The 17,429-nt window shown below is 40.5% G+C and overlaps 1 pseudogene; it reads left to right on the forward strand.

Annotated features, from left to right (window-relative positions):
* The first annotated feature begins 9,931 nt into the window (after positions 1-9,931).
* On the forward strand, positions 9,932-10,416 carry LOC123824264 (annotated as a pseudogene).
* Positions 10,417-17,429: the final 7,013 nt, after the last annotated feature.

Raw genomic sequence — 17,429 nt, forward strand, 5'->3', positions numbered from 1 at the left:
TCACTGTAGAGCAATTAGTTAATATGCCTACATTTAGCTAGTTTATGATTTTAAGGAAATTTTTAGATATTTGTTTTAAGAGGGAGAAAGTATACATTTTAGCACCATCTGCTGGTGTTAAGGTGGCTCTGGAAACCAAATGCCAACTACCTACCTTACTTTAAACTTCTGCATATTCTAGCACTAATTAGTCAAGGTAACTTGCCTGTCTCAGTCATAAGGTCACTTTGAATGATTCACTTATACAGAAGAAATTTGTCATAAAAGACAGGTTCCACAGGTAGGAGCCCAGAGGTATTGAATTCCACCAAAAGTTTGGCAGAGAAGGTAACCACCTGCCTAATAGAATTTGAGAAGCCCCAGTAAGGCATTTCCTATTCCTAATTTCCCCATTGCTAGTCAACCCTTGTATCGTCACAACTGTGTTATTTTAAATCTTAAAGGTTCTTTGGTCTCCTAAAGCTCCATGAGAAAATAAAGCTTCCTCTAGAAAGAGACATATTGTAAGATGTTAGCAGCTAACACTTCATAAGGAATTAATTAGATACTCATGGAGAATCACCCTCAAGAGGGCTATGACTAGAATTTGCTTTGGGTAGTCCCAGTTTATACCTATTGTCCTAATATGATTATTTAATAGCACCTGCATTTATTCTCAAATGTGCCCAGGTTTTTTTTTCAATTGTATCTCTACTATTTAATGTAAGAAAAACTTAAACATTATAGAAAGGTAAAACTTATTTTTTAACTCTTTTTTCTTTTAATTTTTTTCCATTACACTTGACAGTCAATATTATATTAGTTTAAGGTGTACAGCATAGTAGTTAGACATTTATATAACTTATGAAGTGGTCCCCCCCAGTAAGTCTAATCTCACCTGGCACCATACATAGTTATTACAATATTATTGATGATATTCCCCATGCTATACTTTACACCCCCATGAGAGGTAAATCATCTTCAGCCATACATTTGTTTTCACATTATACATTTGGGTTTACCAAGTCCAACACTGTCAAGGCTGATTAGTTCTTTTCAGGCATTACACTTATAACTCAGAAGGCTCTTACTAAATGGACAGCATTGCCTATGTGTGGCTTTATGAGCAAACTTTTAAGCAGGTGAGGATTGTTGGATATGACTTATACATACTACTGTCATATAATATTTGTTAATTCAAAAGTTTAGATACTAATCATTCCTTATAAACAATTTTATAAGTTTAAAGGCTACAGTAAAAAATGAGTTTTAAAATACTACTAGTATCAACTTGATTAGATCTAGAACACCTACAAAATTACTGCATTTATTTGTTTAACACAAATGACTCTGCTAGACTTTGGTCATTCACTAGGAAGTTAAAACCTTTCAAGGTAAAAGTAGCAAGATAACATTTTAAGATATCACTCAATAGGTTTTACCTTCTTGGTTATTAATGGTGTGGGTCTAAATTAGAGTTTTCTCAACCTAAGCAGTATGACATTGTAGTGGGGGTAGGGATAATTAGCAGTATCCCTGGCCTCTACCTGCTAGATTCCAACAGCACCAGCTCCCAGGTGTGACAATCAAAAGTGTTTCCAGATATTGTCAAATGGTCCCCAGACTACAACATCAATGCCAGTTGAGTACCACTGGCCTAGACTTTCTGTGCTTAACCCTGGGTCCCAGACACTATAACTTGTCCATCTTCTGAAGAAGGACAAGTAGTACCTAAAACAAAAGTCATGGTTCAACTTTAAGTTTCTAACTAGGCTGTTGAAAGTACATATGGAGACAAAGATATTGAAATTCAGAGTTTTAAAGAGGAAAAAGGTTATTCTCAGAACTGTAATGGCTGAACTTTTAAATTTCAGGAACCAAACTTGGAGGGCTCTCCATAAAGTAAATCATTGAACTAAGAATGTAAGTTATAACATATGAGAACTTCCCACCTCATAGGAAAAAGAGAAGCCTTCCGGGGCTAGAGAAGGAAAAGATAGGGCCAGAGGGAAGGGAAAAAATTGAGACTTGAATTTCTTGGTTTGGTTCATAGGATCAAAACCCCCACATGGACTTGTAGGGGGAACCCCAAGTAGATTTGGGGGAATAAAAGAACATCTAACACATACAAATTATAATTAAACTATAGAACAAGCATCATTTCGAACCACCTGAAATCAGGTTGAATGGAAGGACTATGACTACAGAATTAAAGAAGCAGCCACATCAAGACTGGTAGGAGAGGCAGAGACACAGAATTGGCTAGCTCCACATCCACATACGGTGGATAAAAATTGGGAGTAATATCTCAGTTCAGAGGTACCCCCTGAGGAGCAGTGGGTCCCAGCCCCATACCAGGACCCCCAGCCCAGTACTCCAGTGCCAGGAAGATATACCCCAATCAATTCTGGATGTAAAAACCACCAGGGATTGTGGCTGAATGAGGTGGAAGCTTCTGGAGTCCCAGGAAGTTCTTCTTAAAGGACTTGTACACAGACTTATTCAGACTCACTCCCTCTGAGTCCCAGCATGGGGAACAGCAGCTTGAAAGGAACCAGAGACATATGGGGAGGAACTGACTAGTTTGGCAGACACTATCTGACACTACTATCAGACACTAGATAGCAGACACTACTATAGTTCAAGGCAAGAACTGGAGGGACTGCTTTTTTCCAGATAGAAGTGCCAGCAGAGACCATTATTTCTTTGCAGAGCCCTCACCCAGAGAGACAGCAAGTAGGCACCAAATGTGAGATTCCATCAACCTGACTTACACTGTTTGCCCCACCCTGATGATTCCCTGAGACCCTGCCCCACCCAACTTTCAGGCCCACCCAAGCTGTTTCCAGTGGCTTTTCCATCCAAATGGCTTGTCTTGGCTCATGCTTCATATTTTCCTAAATTCTCTCAAACAAATAGCATCTGGCCTCAATGAGCCCAGTACCTCTTGCTCTGTGGCCTCAGACACAGCACTAGCAGCAGCTAGCCTTGCTTCACAGCTTGGTCTCACCTGGACACTTTCAAACCCAGCATGAGTAGCAGCCATCTTCAGATTACTTTGTAGCTTATGCCAGGTGGCCCCAGGCAAAACACAGGCAGTGGCTGACCTTGGCCTGCACCTCCTAGGAGGCCCCAGAGCCAGTACACTCAGTGGACAGCTTCAGACCACATCAAAGCTCTACCACCAAACCACCTCCACAAGTAACACACTCAAGGGGCAGACTCAGGGGGCACAAGAGCCCTGCTGAAGTAAGTCCAACTCTGTAGAGTGGCACCCTACACAGCAGAAACTCCATGATGATCAAAGGTCAGTGGTCAGAGGTTACAGCCAGTCCTTATAGCTGATCAGCCTGGGTAAATCTCTCCCATTGATGTGCCAACAGCAACCAAAGTTCAACTACAGGAGGAGGGTGTACACAGCCCACACAGTGGGTGTACCTCAAGTACCCAGCTTGGGTGATAGGGGAGGCTGTGCCACTGGACCCTACAGGACACCTACTACATTAGGCCACACTACCAAGACAGGGAGTCATATCAGCTCTACCTAATACATAGAAACAGACACAAAGAGGCTGCCAAAATGAGGAGAAGAAGAAACATCACCCAAAGGAAAAAAACATAACAAAAATCCAGGAAGAAAAAAAAAACGCTAAACAAAACAGAGGCAAGCAATCTACTAGAGGCAGAGTTCAAAATACTGGTTATAAGGATGCTCAAGGAACTTAGAGAGAACCTCAACAGTATAAAAAAGAACCAGTCAGAAAAGAAAATACACTAATTGAAATGAAGAATAATTTACAGGAAATCAACTGTAGAGTGGATGAAGCTGAGAATCATATCAGCAATTTGGAATATAAGGAAGAAAAAAAACACCCAATCAGAAGAGCAAAAAAAAATTTTTTCAAAAAAATTAGGTTAGTGTAAGGAACCTCTGAAACAACTTCAAGTGTACCGACATTTGCATCATGGGCGTTCCGAAGGAGAAGAGAAAGAGCAAAACATTAAAAACCTATTTGAAAAAAAATGACAAACCTTCCCTAACTTAGTAAAGGAAATAGATATACAAGTCCAAGAAGCACAGAGAGTCCTAAACAAGATGAACCCAAAGAGGCCCAAACCAAGACACATCATAATTAAAATGCCAAAGGTTAGAGACAAAAAGAGAATCTTAAAAGCAGCAAGAGAAAAGCAGTTAGTTATCTAGAAGGGAGCTCCTATAAGACTGTCAGCTGATTCCTCAACAGAAACTTTGCAAGCTAGAAGAGAGTGGCAAGAAATATTGAAAGTGATGAAAAGCGAGGACCTACAAACAAGATTACTCTAACCAGCAAAGCTATCATTCAGAATTGAAGGACATATAAAGAGCTTTCCAGATAAGAAAAACCTAAAGGAATTCATCACCACCAAACTACTATTATATGAAATGTTAAAGTGCATACTTTAAAAAGAAGAAGGTCAAAAATATAAACGATAAAATGGTAATAATACATACCTATCAACAATTGAATCTAAAAAACAAAATAAACAAATAAGCAAAACAGAAACAGAATCATAGATACAGAGAACACTTTGATGGTTGCCAGATGACAGGGGGTTGAGGGGTTGGATGGAAAAAGGTAAAGGGATTAAGTACAAATTTGTAGTCATAGAATAGTCATCCCCATGTAGAGTACAGTATAAGGAATATACTTAGTAATAGTCTAATAACTATGTATGGCATCAGATGGATGTAAGATTCATCAGGACGATCAGTGATTAAGTTACATAATGTCTACTCACTGGGTTGTACACCTGAAACTAATATAATAATGTATATCAACTGTAATTAGAAATTAAAAATGATTCAAAAATAGAACATATAAGGCTTGTGCCCTTTTCCCCCTAGGCCATAACGTAGGAAAACTGCAAGCCTTACAGTGAAGCCCCTAATTCCTAGTTTTTTGAACAATATGATGCAAAGGCTATGGAGTAGTCAGAACTAAAAAAGGGGGCAAGGCAGGGGGGACCTGGGGGCAGTACTACAGGAGCTTACACACTCTTGTGGGATGTAAAGAAAAAATGCAGAGGGTTTCTAAGCCCTGACTGGGAGAAAAGGAACAAGGAAGTATTAAAAGAAGAATTAATTAGCCAGAAGGTGAGTTACCAAATTACAGGGTCTTCAGCAGCAAGTGCACACACAGAGACCAAAAGACCAGGTAGTTTGATATAATAATAATAATTTTAATTCCTAGAGAGAATCAATATATGGGTCTGAGCTGGGTTCACAGCAAAATTGAGCTCTGTAATAGAAAGGAAAGGTTATATTTTGGCACCTTCTGCTTTGTGACTGTTCAATTTCTATTGCTCCATATTCTTCCAAATTGCAAGAGAGAACAATGAGTGGCCTTCTAATATGTTCCCATTTAGATTTTAAATACTTGTCCTGCATTTTTTTGTACAGAGGACAAAACTGCTTCTAGTTCCATGTGAGTCTTCTCTGCTTTCAGTCTATTTCATTTGGATGAAGAAAAACTTCTACCACCTCACAATTTCATGTTTACCTATGCTGGATGCTCCAGGATGTCTACAGATGAAGCCCCATGATTTTGCTTTTTTTAATCAGAGGATCTTCTCTCTACCTGTTCCCTCTGGTATCATATTTCCCTGCTCTTTGGAGCACAGAACTGTGTAAAATTTAATTTTTCTTGGATTACTCGAAGTTATGTCTTAGAGAGCCAAGTGGGTATTTTTGTTTTGCCAGCTATAGAACTTGACTTCTGCCACAAACTTCTTACAGAAGCAATGCCTTTCTTCTTCCTTAGAACATTTCATTTTATATAATGAACAACTCATACATGCTTAAATATGCACAGAATAGTGCTAACCAGATAGTAACTTTGAAACAGCACCTAGGAAGCCTGGACTTGGGCTGAACAACCTTTCTACCAGGGCTGACCAAACCAATGGGGCTGAGCAACCAGTGAACTACCAGGCCAAATAAACTTCCACAACTCTGTCATACTATGCAGAGACTCTGGAGGGAACCAACTGTACTAGATAGAAGTAAGAAAAGAAGAAAAGAGCAAGAGGGGGTTAAATATGGGGAAAATTCAAACATTGTGTGTTGAAAGTCCCTCAGTACATCATCCCCTAATGGTCGCTTCGCAGTTACCTGAATTCACTTAAGCTACATCAGCCTCTGGCTTTGCTTAGACTCTATGCCCTGCCTGCAATGGCTTCCTTCATTTTTTCTACCTAATAAATCCTCCAAGGCCTGGCTGAAGCATTGTTTCTCCTAGGAATCCTGCCTTGCCTCCTTCAGCCTCACAGATCTCTCCCTTTTCTGGACTTGTACATTTACTGTTACTTGGCACTTAGCATACATTGTCTTCTAACATATCCTGTACTTTCATCTTTGTCAGCTATTTAATCTTCCCTAGAAGCTCCTTCAAAGAAAGGATAGAGTGCAGTGAGTTTTCATATTCTCCATAGCAGGCCCACAGCAAACAATCTGTAATAAGGACACATCCACTGACTTATTGAACAAGGTCCCTGGCATAAGCACAGAATGTCTGGTGACGATGCTCCCTTATAAAAATTATGTTTTTATACCCCTACTAGAGGATTTTGCCCTTGAGAAAGTCTTGTTCGGTTTTTAAAGTTCTAAGAGAGGCCTGGCCCTTCAAGCTCTGAGACTCTGTGTGCATTATTTAAATAACAATAGCTAATATTGATTGAAAATATGTGCTGGGCCCTATTATAAATACTTTATATGAGTTACATCATTTCATCATCTCGGCCTCAGGATATAGGTTATAATGCTCACTTTACAGATGAGGAAAGTGAAGCACAATGAAGTTAAGTTGTGTGAGGTCACACAGTGAGTAAGTAGGAGAGCTTTGATTAAAAACCCATGAAGTCTGACTCCGGGGAGCGTTCCTTTAACCACTTAGCTATAGTACTGCCCTTACTTAGAAGCAGAAAGATAATGTGTACAGATAATTATAATCATAATTTTAAATGAAATCATCTAAAGGATGAAGGTTTTAAAGAGGTTGACAAAAGAAACAACCTTGTTATGGACACAAAGTGAGTACCATACAGGTATGTGTATGTATGATGCTGCCATCTCTAAGCAAACCTCATTGAACTTAAAGTTGGAACTATCTCCAGCTGCCTAGGAGCATAGTTTTCAAAAAGGAAGTGTCTTTAATGTAGGGAGAGGTAATTTAAATCAAGCGGCTAATGAGCTACACAACAAATTAACAGGAAGATGTTTTCAGGGATCAAAAAATAAGACATCTTTCAGAACATTTCCTAGTTTCAAAAGTATGTAATTTTGGGGTTCCCTCAAAGCATTTAATTATTCTTTTCTATACTTGGACAGGTCCTGGCAGCACACTTACAGGCAGGCCAGTTTTAGCCAATGACCCATAACAGGTCTCTCAAATTTCTATGGTTATTATGATTATTGCTGTGTAAAAAACTACCTCAAAACTTAGGAGCAAAAAAAGTTCATCATGCTCACAAAGGTTGGGAATCAGTTATTTGGGCTGACTCAGCCGGGTACTTGTGCTAGACTCTCTTGGGCCATTCATGTGGCTATAGCTACCTGGAAGCTCAGCTGGGCTGGGGTGGTCTAGGATGGCCTCACTCCTGTGTGTGGCAGTCAGTGCTGTCTGTCAGCGGGCCCTCTCAGTGTTTTCTGTCACCCTCAAGGTTTTCATATGGTGGTAGAAGAGTCTCCAGGAGCAAGCAAAGGAAATCACAAATCACAAGGGCTTTACAAGTTTCTGTTTGTGTCATATCTACTAATATTCCAATGGCCAAAGCAAGTTACTTAGCCAAGTGTCAATGTGAGCAAGAACCATAAAAGTGCATAGATCCTGGGAGACACAATTCATTAGGGACAATTACTTTAACAATCTACCACAGCTGTTATTCAGAATTTAGTAAGACACATCCAGTGGTACAGTTGTGTGCTTATTTTCCCATCTTTTTTGAGTTCCTTGTGAAAAAGCACTCAAATATCTAGCCAAAATAAAAAATGATGGATTTCAGTTAATAATAATGTGTAAACATTGGTTCATTGATAATAACAAATGTACCACAGGAATGCAAAATTATTCAACCTTTAAAAGGAAGGAAATCCTGCCATTTGTAACAACATGGATGAACCTGATCAACAATGTGCTAAGTGAAATAAGCCAGAAGCAGAGAGACAAATATCACATGATTATCCTTACATGTAAACTCTAAAAAAATTTTTTTAGTTGACTTATAGTGACAGAGTAGAATGGTGGTTACAAGAAGATGGGGGTAGCAGAAAAAGGGATATATTGATCAATGGGTACAAACTTTCAGTTACAAGATGAATAAATTCTGGAGACCTAATGTACCTCATGGTGACTATAGTTGGTAATACAAATGCTCCTCAACTTACAGTGGGGGTTCATCATAATAAACCCATTGTAAGTTGAAAATATCATTTGTCAAAAATGCATTTAATACACCGAACCCACTGAACATCATAGCTTAGCCCAGCTTACCTTTAACATGCTCAGAACACTTATGTTACCCTCCTGTTGAGCAAAACCATCTAACATAATGAATACACTGTAGAATATCAGTTGTTTATCATCATGACCATGTCACTGACTGGGTGCTGTGGCTCGCTGCCACTTCCCAGCATTATGAGAGAGTATAGAGCCACGTATTGCTAGCCTGAGAAAAGATCAAAATTCAAAGTATGGTTTCTACTGAATTTGTATCACATTTACACCATTGTAAAATTGAAAGATCGTAAGTGCAAACATCGTAAATGAAAGACTATCTGTGTTGTACACTTGAAATTTACTAAGAGAGTACATCTGAGGTGTTCTAACCAGACACACACACAAACACAAAAAGTCATAAGTATGGGAGGTGATGGATATGTTATTTAGATAGTGGTAATCATTTTACAACATATACATATATCACAACATCATACTATACACCTCAAATATATACACATTTTTGTTAAAAATAAATAAAAGCGAAAAGGAAGAATAAGAAACTGTGGGGATTATACAGGAACTTTCTGCATTATCTGCTCAATTTTTTGTAAACCTAACATTCTTTAAATCATAGTCTATTGATTTTTTAAAGTTCTAAAAAGAGACAGAGAGAATTGTGGTAGACGCATATCAGTGGCTCCCAATGAATGACATCTTCCAGTGTATGCCCTTGTATAGGTCTCTCCCACATTGACTGTAGGCTTGAACTGTGACTTGTTTTGGCCAATGGTATATTAGCAAGCATTATACAAATAGAGGCTTGTCTCCTTGGAATGCTCCTTCTGGGAGCCCAGGTGTCATGGTATAACATGGCCTGGGCTAATCCTACTGGAGAGAGAAACAGGCTGATTAGGCCCTGAAAGATAAGACTTCATGCAGAGAGAGAAAACATGTGGAGAAGAACGAAGGCACCCTAGCTCCTCCACCAGCCAACCTCACACACAATAGTGATTCCAACAAATATCACTGGAATAGAAGATTCTCCCAGAAAACCCACACTATCATGAGAAATAATAAATTATTGTTGTCCCAAGGCCCTAAATTTTGGGGTAGTTTACTGTGAAGCAATAGATAACTACAACATGAAATTTTATTTTATTTTAAAAAAACTCTTCAAAAACTGAGCTCTTAAAAGCACTTACAGCCCTGGCTGGTGTGGTTCAGTTGGTTGGAGCATTGTCCCACAAACCAAAATGTCCCGGTTCAATTCCTGGCCAGGGCACATGCCTGGGTTGTGGGCTTGGTGTCTGGTCCAGGTGTGTGCAGAAGGCAGCCAATGAATGTTTCTCACGTGGATGTTTGTCTCACATGGGTGTTTCTCTCCTTCTTTCTCCCTTCCCCTCTCTCTAAAAATAAATAAATAAAATCTGGCCTTGCAGATGCTACTGCCCTTTTGGACCTTCCTGCGCCCAGCCATGGTCAACCCCACCATGTTCTTTGACATTGCTGCTGAAGGTGAGCCCTTGGGCCACATCTCCTTGGAGTTGTTTGCAGACAAAGTTTGAAAGGCAGCAGAAAACTTTCATGCTCTGCGCACTGAGGAGAAAGGATTTGGTTACAAAGGTTCCTGCTCTCACAGAATTATTCTGGGATTTATGTGCCAGGGTGGTAACTTCACACACCACAATGGCACAGGCGGCAAGTCCAACAATGGGGAGAAATTTGATGATGAGAATTTCGTCCCGAAGCACACAGGTCCTGGCATCTTGTCCAACACAGATGGTTCCCAGTTTTCATCTGCACTGCCAAGACTGAGTGGCTGGATGGCAAGCACATGGTCTTCAGCCAGGTGACAAACAGCATGGATGTTGTGACAGCCATGGGGCACTACGGGTCCAGCAATGGCAAGACCAGCCAGAAGATCACCATTGCCGACTGTGGACAACTCGAATACATTTGACTTGTGTTTTATCTTAACCACCAGACCATTCCTTCTGTAGCTTGGGAGAGCACCCCTTCACCCCCATCTGCTTGGAATGTTCTATAATCTTCACGCTCTCGCCACAGTTCATTGGGTCCCATATTTTCCCTTCCAAGTCTAGCTGGATTACAGTTAAGTTTATGTTTATGATATAAAAAGAAAAGTAAATGAATAAATAAAATCTTTTAAAAAGCACTTTACAAAATAAGAAAATGGTGGGATGTGAGCAGAGTGTACGTTTTAGATTTTTTCCCTGTGTGAAACCAGCTTGTCTGAACAGGGAAGAAAACAGGGTATTGCTCTCATTCGCAAGCAATAGAGACTGGAAGTCCCTATTGTTAATAATAATTCCTTACATTTACATAAATGATTTGCAAATAGCAAGGTGCTTTCCTGTGAACCCCATATTCTAAATGTGAAATCTTGGAGGCCAGAATAAGAATTTGATAATGGTTGCAATATAATGCCATAACTTATACCTGAGCAAAAATAATATGACAATCATATTTTGGAATAATTCTTCCATTATCCACATATAAAATTATTTAGAGCACAGAATCTTGGAGTCCATAAACAAGTCAAATTGTAATGCACGTGGAAAATACCAAGAAAAGTGATAATAAGAATCTGAGAGATGTAGCTGAGAAATGATCCACAAGATTTATCATCTAATTAGATATGGTAAAGCAGAAAAGTAAAATGAAAATGGGCTTTATGTTTGTTTTTTATTGCTGCTACAACATATTACCACAAACTTGGTAGGTTAAAGAAAACACAATTATGCTAAATTCTATAGGTCAAAAGTCTGACATGGGTCTTGTGAGGCTAAAATCAAGGTGTCGGCAGAGCCATGTTCCTGTTTGGGGGCTCCAGGGGAGAATTCGTCTCCTCACCCTTTCCACCTCCCACAGGCCACCCACATTCCCTGCCTCAGGACCCTCTGCCTCCACCTCCAAACCCACCAGCGTGGCATCTCTCTGAGCCCTTCATTCCCAGTCATGTCCGCCTGTGCCTCCCCCTCGCCCTCCCTCTGCCACGTTTAAGCACGCTGGGATTGCACCCGGCCAGTCCTGCAGGTCAGGCGCCTCTCCCCATCTCCAGACAATCCATCCAGCCACCTTAACTCCTTTCATTCCTGCAGCCTTAATTCTTCACTGCCCTGAAACGAAATATATTCATAGGTATGGGGGTTATGATGTGGACATCTTTAGAAGTTTGGGCTCACTATTTTTCCTACCACAAGCTTTAAGGATAGAACTTGGGAGCTCACAAGGATGGCCATGCCTGTCACTGATGATAATGGAGAAGATGAGAGGAATCCATCTGGATGGGAAGACAACAAAGGTTTTGCCAAGTGTAGTGTGCAAATGGCAATGGTCCCTAGCACTGTTGGTCTTGAGGATATGGATCCCAGGAAACAGGTATTGATTAGGGACATCATCTTAGGGAAACTTACACCTGGAGGTAAAGTTTGAAAGCCTTTGAGTCGCTGAACCCTTAGTCTATGTAGAAAGAGAGCAACAAAAAGGATGATAAGCTGGAAAAGGAAGTGCCCTCATCACCTCTTATCTAGGTTCAACATGGGGCAAACACTCATTCTGTAAAGAACTGAAAGGAACCAAGGGAAGGCCTAGAGAAGCCTGAAGATGGTGCAACAAAATTCCAAAGGGGGCCATTGAACTGGTCCTCTCAACCACATCTGTGGCCCAGATGTTCCATGTAACCAGAGCACATGCCCACACCAAAAAGCCGACATTATATGCTCCACGAGATCTGTGGCCAATGTAAAAGTGTGGAGGAACCCGTCCACATGGCAAACCAAGTTTGTTATTTGTGTCACATCAAAGCAAGAGCCTCAACGAATTACTGCCCTCTGAGGTCATTTAATTATGATTAAGTGAACTAAGAACCAGTGTAAATGGCATTTTATACTCCAGTGAATTAAGGTATGAGATGTAGCCGAAGTGAATAAGATTTATGGCCCAAACTCATGCAACCTTACAGTAATTTCATGACACTTTTACTATGAGGCAAGCGATGCCAGCTCTTGAAATAATTAAAAGTACATACCAAGTCTAAGGCTGGGCTTCAGGCATTTATGGGAAGCCAGGAGACAGAATGAGGAGCAGGTTTCTTTGTGACTAATTTACTCTGGATAGCAGCAGCTGTTTCTTTTACCTGCAGCAAAGTCTTAATTAGGGTGGGAAGACTGACCCTGAGCAGCCAGGGTCAGATCACACCACACATCTTCAGGAGTCAGGTTCCTCCCTGAACGCATCAGTTCTTCCCTAGATGAGAAATGCTTCATAAGACAGGTAGCTTTTCAAATCCCCAGGCTTGCATGCCACTGCCCTCTGCAGATCCCTTTGTGCCTTTGAGATTACTTTAGTCTGGGTTAACATCCTTGGGGGCAAGGGATCACTGTCCACAGATTCCAAGGGATTTGGGTCAGGCAGAATGTGCCCTGTTTACCTTGGCCACTTTGTTCCCCCATTGACCACTATCCCTGGCCTTCAATTACTTTTGCTTCTTCAGGTTTATGCACAATTGCCATCTCACTTCCCCCATTCAATGAGGGGGTCCCCTGGACAGAACCCAGAGCCAATGGTAAGGGAAGACTTCCATTACCTTCAACTTTCCATACTTCCAATTTAAGAAACATCAAGTGTGGGGAAGAACTTTTGCCATCATAATCAGTTAAGTTCAAATATGGGGCAGAATGTTCTCCTTGCAGTTCCTGACACTCATAGCAGTGCCGGATTATAACAGGCATAAAAGAAAACAGGGGGGTAAGGAGTATGTTGTTAACCTATAATCATTGATGAAAACAATATATGTTTTATTTATCATGTCAGATGAGTTGAAGAACTTGGCTATTGCAATAGTCTTCTAGCTAATCTTCACGTCGTTAATCTTTCCCCACTCTAATCCCTCTGTGAACAGAATAATTTTTTTAAACAAAAAATCAGTTTAAGTCACTTTCTTTGTAAAATCTTTCAGTGGATCCCCATTGCCTATTGGGCAAAGTGTATAGTCCTTATCATGGCAAACAGCAGAGCTTCATGAACAGCATGTCCTAAATAAATTACAGGTATACCCAGATATCGATCCCCTTATCCCTGCAGAAAACACTGGGGTAGCTTAGCCCCAGAGACCTTGACTTAGGAAGGGCAGTGTTTTTACTTGTGAAAAAATTTGAAAAGAGGCCTTTCAAAAATGTGGTCCCTCCCTCCCTTTCTAATCTTCTCTTCAACTCCTAAATAGTACACATGCATATTCTTTTTCTTGATACACAAATGCCATGTAGATGATATATAATCCATAGATTCAATAGAACATTAGAATGCATCAAAAGCATCAAAGGAACAAGTTAAAATGCAGATTCACAGATCCTACCACAGAGCTACAGTAAACCTGGGAACCTGCGCTTTTAAGCAACCTGTGTAACTCTGATACAGATGGTCTGCGGACCACACTTGGCAAGTTACAGCCTACTCTAACTATACTGGACTCTACTGTAATTCTTCAAATGCACATGTGCTCTCCCTTGTCTTGCCCACAATGTTCCCTGTACCCATGGTGCCTTATTTATCCCGTAGGCCTATGCTTAGAACTCTTTTCCTCCGGACGGCTTCCTCTGACTCTCGGCCCATGTCAGTATCCCTCCTGCTATATTCTCTCTAAAGCTCCATACTTCTCTTGCAGCCCTTAAAAGATTACCTGCCATCAAAGCAGAAATCATGTCAATCTTGTTTACCATTTCATCCCTAACACACTTGATCATACAACATAGTTCACTATAGATATTCAGTAAAACATTCAAATTAATGCCTCATCTTGAATACAGATCCCAAAGGAAATCTAACTTCTATTGGCCATTTGGGATCAAGGTATGATATAACATCTGTCAGCCTCAAAAGAGAGTAAACTGCCAATCTAGCTTTAGACTTAGAGATCCAGGAACCCTATTCTTCCCTATTCCCTAGTTTGTATGAACATTCCTTGTGCTTTGTTGCAAAACAGCAAAAACTGCTGCTACTGGTTCCAAAAATTTCATCCTCTGTAAATAGTGCCCCTTATCACTTTGAAGGCTGAGAAATACATCAAAAGATGTTCTTTTTACCCCCAACACAGGTTCCAATTCACCAGCATCTTGGCAATGGTTTTCATTGTCCAGTATCCTTCACACTTTCTTTTTGTTCTGGTTTCCTTTCTGAATTGTTTTATCCTATCCCAACTGGTGAAGACATTTCACTTCCATCTAAATGAGAGGGTTGTAAAGCATTCCTCAGACCCTTTCACCATCTCTGCTAGCAAGTTTTAGGGCAACCCGGTTTGCCCAGGACATGCCCACCTTTAACATTGAATGTCCCTCATCTCCCCTTCTTCCCCACCTCCCAGACCCTGACCACCACCTTTGCTCCTGTGAGTTTGGCTTTTTAAGATTCCACATGCAAGTGATATCATATAGTATTTATCTTTCTGTGTGCAGCTTCTTTTACTTAGCATAAGGATCTCCAGGTTCATCCATGCTGTCACAAATGGAAGAATTCCTTCCTCGTGGCTGAATAATATTCATATATATATATATGTGTGTGTGTGTGTGTGTGTGTGTGTGTGTGTGTGTGTGTGTGTACCCCACACTTTATTCATTCTTCCACTGATGGACACTTAGATTTTTGATCAAAGGGTAAACACATTCAGTTATAAGATAAATAAGTTCTGGGGATCTAATATACAGTGCTGTGATTATAGTTAGGAATACTGTTTGTATACTTCAAATTTGCTAAGAGAATAGATTTCAGTGGTTCTCACCACACACCAAAAAAATGATGACGATATGAGGTGATGGCTGCATTGATCAATTTCATTGTGGTAATGCTTCTACAACATATATGTCTATTCAATCACCATGTTGTACATTTTAAACGATCACATTGTACAAACTAAAATATACAAAAAAATTGGCAATTATAACTCAATAAAACTAGAAAAAAGCTACAACTGGATTGAAAAGCAGTCCCCGGTCAGGGTGTGAGAGAGGCAACCAATTGATGTTTCTCTCACACATTGATGTTCCTCTCCCTGTCTTTCTCCTTCCCTTCTTCTCTCTCTAAAACTAAATAAATAACATCTTTTAAAAATATACTAATGATGACAAAAACAATAGATCCTGCATTTTCAACTGTTTATCTAATAAATGAAAATGAGATATACCAATCCAACATGCCTGTCCCCTCTGCAACTGAAGACATCACATCTGAGGAGTCACATTCAAGGACAGAGAAACAAAAACAGCAATTCCTGACATTATATAAGTAATAATAATAACTGCTTCATTTCTATGCTGCCATACAACTTAGCAGGGGTTCTCACATGCTCTTTCTCATTTCATAATATACACACAACTCTCAGGCTCACGTAAGGTCTTACAGCTGGTGAGGATCTGAGCCAGAGCTAATAAACTCTGGCTTGACTGCTACTCGACTGCTCTCCCCTGACTCGACACTGCCTCTCTGGCTGGGCTGAATGTTGCATCAACCAGTGTTTATGGAGCCAATCTTCATTTTGATGTAAAGCTGACTGGCCTTTAACAGGACTCTAACTCCTAAACTTAGTTTTATTTGCCTGCTCAAATTCCAGCCAGGCAGAGAGGTGACCAAGAATGACATCCAAAAGGGAGTTGTGAAAGCCTAACTTGATACCTCAGTCATGAGGACAAGGTGAACATATATCCAGGGGAACAGGTATCATTGGAAGACCTCCAGTCTCCCCAACCACACATTTTTCCTCTTTAGAGGGCACCCACACTCAAATACACTTGTTTGTATTTTACTCATGATCCTGGGATCTCCCTATTCTCTCCTAAAGGTGCTACTTAAGAGAAGCCAAAAGGCCATGTAGTAATAATGACATTGACCCCTCATATTTGCACCAGGCATTTTAGCCTATAAGATCTTTTTCACGTCTATGGTGGTTATTCAACCCTCTCAACAACCCTGGCTGGCGTAGCTATTGGTTGGAGCATCATCCAGTGAATCAAAATGTTGTTGGCTCAATTCCCAGTCAGGGCACTAGCCCAGGTTGAAGGTTCACTAGGTTCACTGTGAGAGGCAACTGGTTGGTGTTTCTTTCCCTCTCTCTCCCTCTCTCCCTCTCTCCCTCCCTCCTCCCCCTTTCCCTCTAAGATCAGTGAGCATGTCCTCCAAGTGAAGAGATAGATAGATAGATTTTAAAATCCTCTCAACAATCCTGTAAGTTACATAAGCATCATCCCCATTTAACATAAAAAGCAACTGAGACACAGAGTAGTGACCAGACATGTCTTTTTTGCCCACACTTAATCGGTGGAAGAGCCAAGACTGAAAGACAGGTGCCTTGATGATGCCACATTTTATATATTGTCTCCCATCATGTCAAGAATTGACTAAAGTATTAGTCTCCTGGAGCACTTTTATGGGCTTTCCTTAGGTCAAGGAAGTCAATATCATTTTAAGCTCCCAGCTCCTAATTTCAAGGCACTTTGTGCCTTAATATTGCCTGCCTAATCCCCACCTCCGCCCACTCATCCCCAAACTAGATCTTTCCCAGAAAGTTTTTCATAGACAAAATGGGAGGATTAAAGTAATAAAATTACTAAATACATTCTAACCAGCACTTTCAGTCTCCCACTCCCCATTCTCTTTGGGGTCTTGACAACCATATACCTTTCTGCTGGGTTAAAAAGAGTAAGGGAGTCTCTCCAAGTTCCAGAGTCCTTACAAGAGCAGGCAGTCAGACTTGAAACCGATAACTGGTTCTGTTGTTTCATTTACGACCAGAGGCCTGGCTCCAGCTCTGGCTCTTGGCTGGCCTTTGTGAACAGAAAGAAGGAAACTCGTTTTTCATCCTCTGTTTCCAAAGTCCGATCTAACTGTCTGCACGCAAATTCCATGACGGAGTTAGGCGCTTTAGGCGCAGCAGGTGGAAAGTGTTTCATTCCTGATGGGAAT

This window comes from Phyllostomus hastatus, unplaced genomic scaffold (assembly GCF_019186645.2).
Source record: "Phyllostomus hastatus isolate PE091 unplaced genomic scaffold, TTU_PhHast_1.1 phas_contig_551, whole genome shotgun sequence".
NCBI lineage: Eukaryota > Metazoa > Chordata > Mammalia > Chiroptera > Phyllostomidae > Phyllostomus > Phyllostomus hastatus.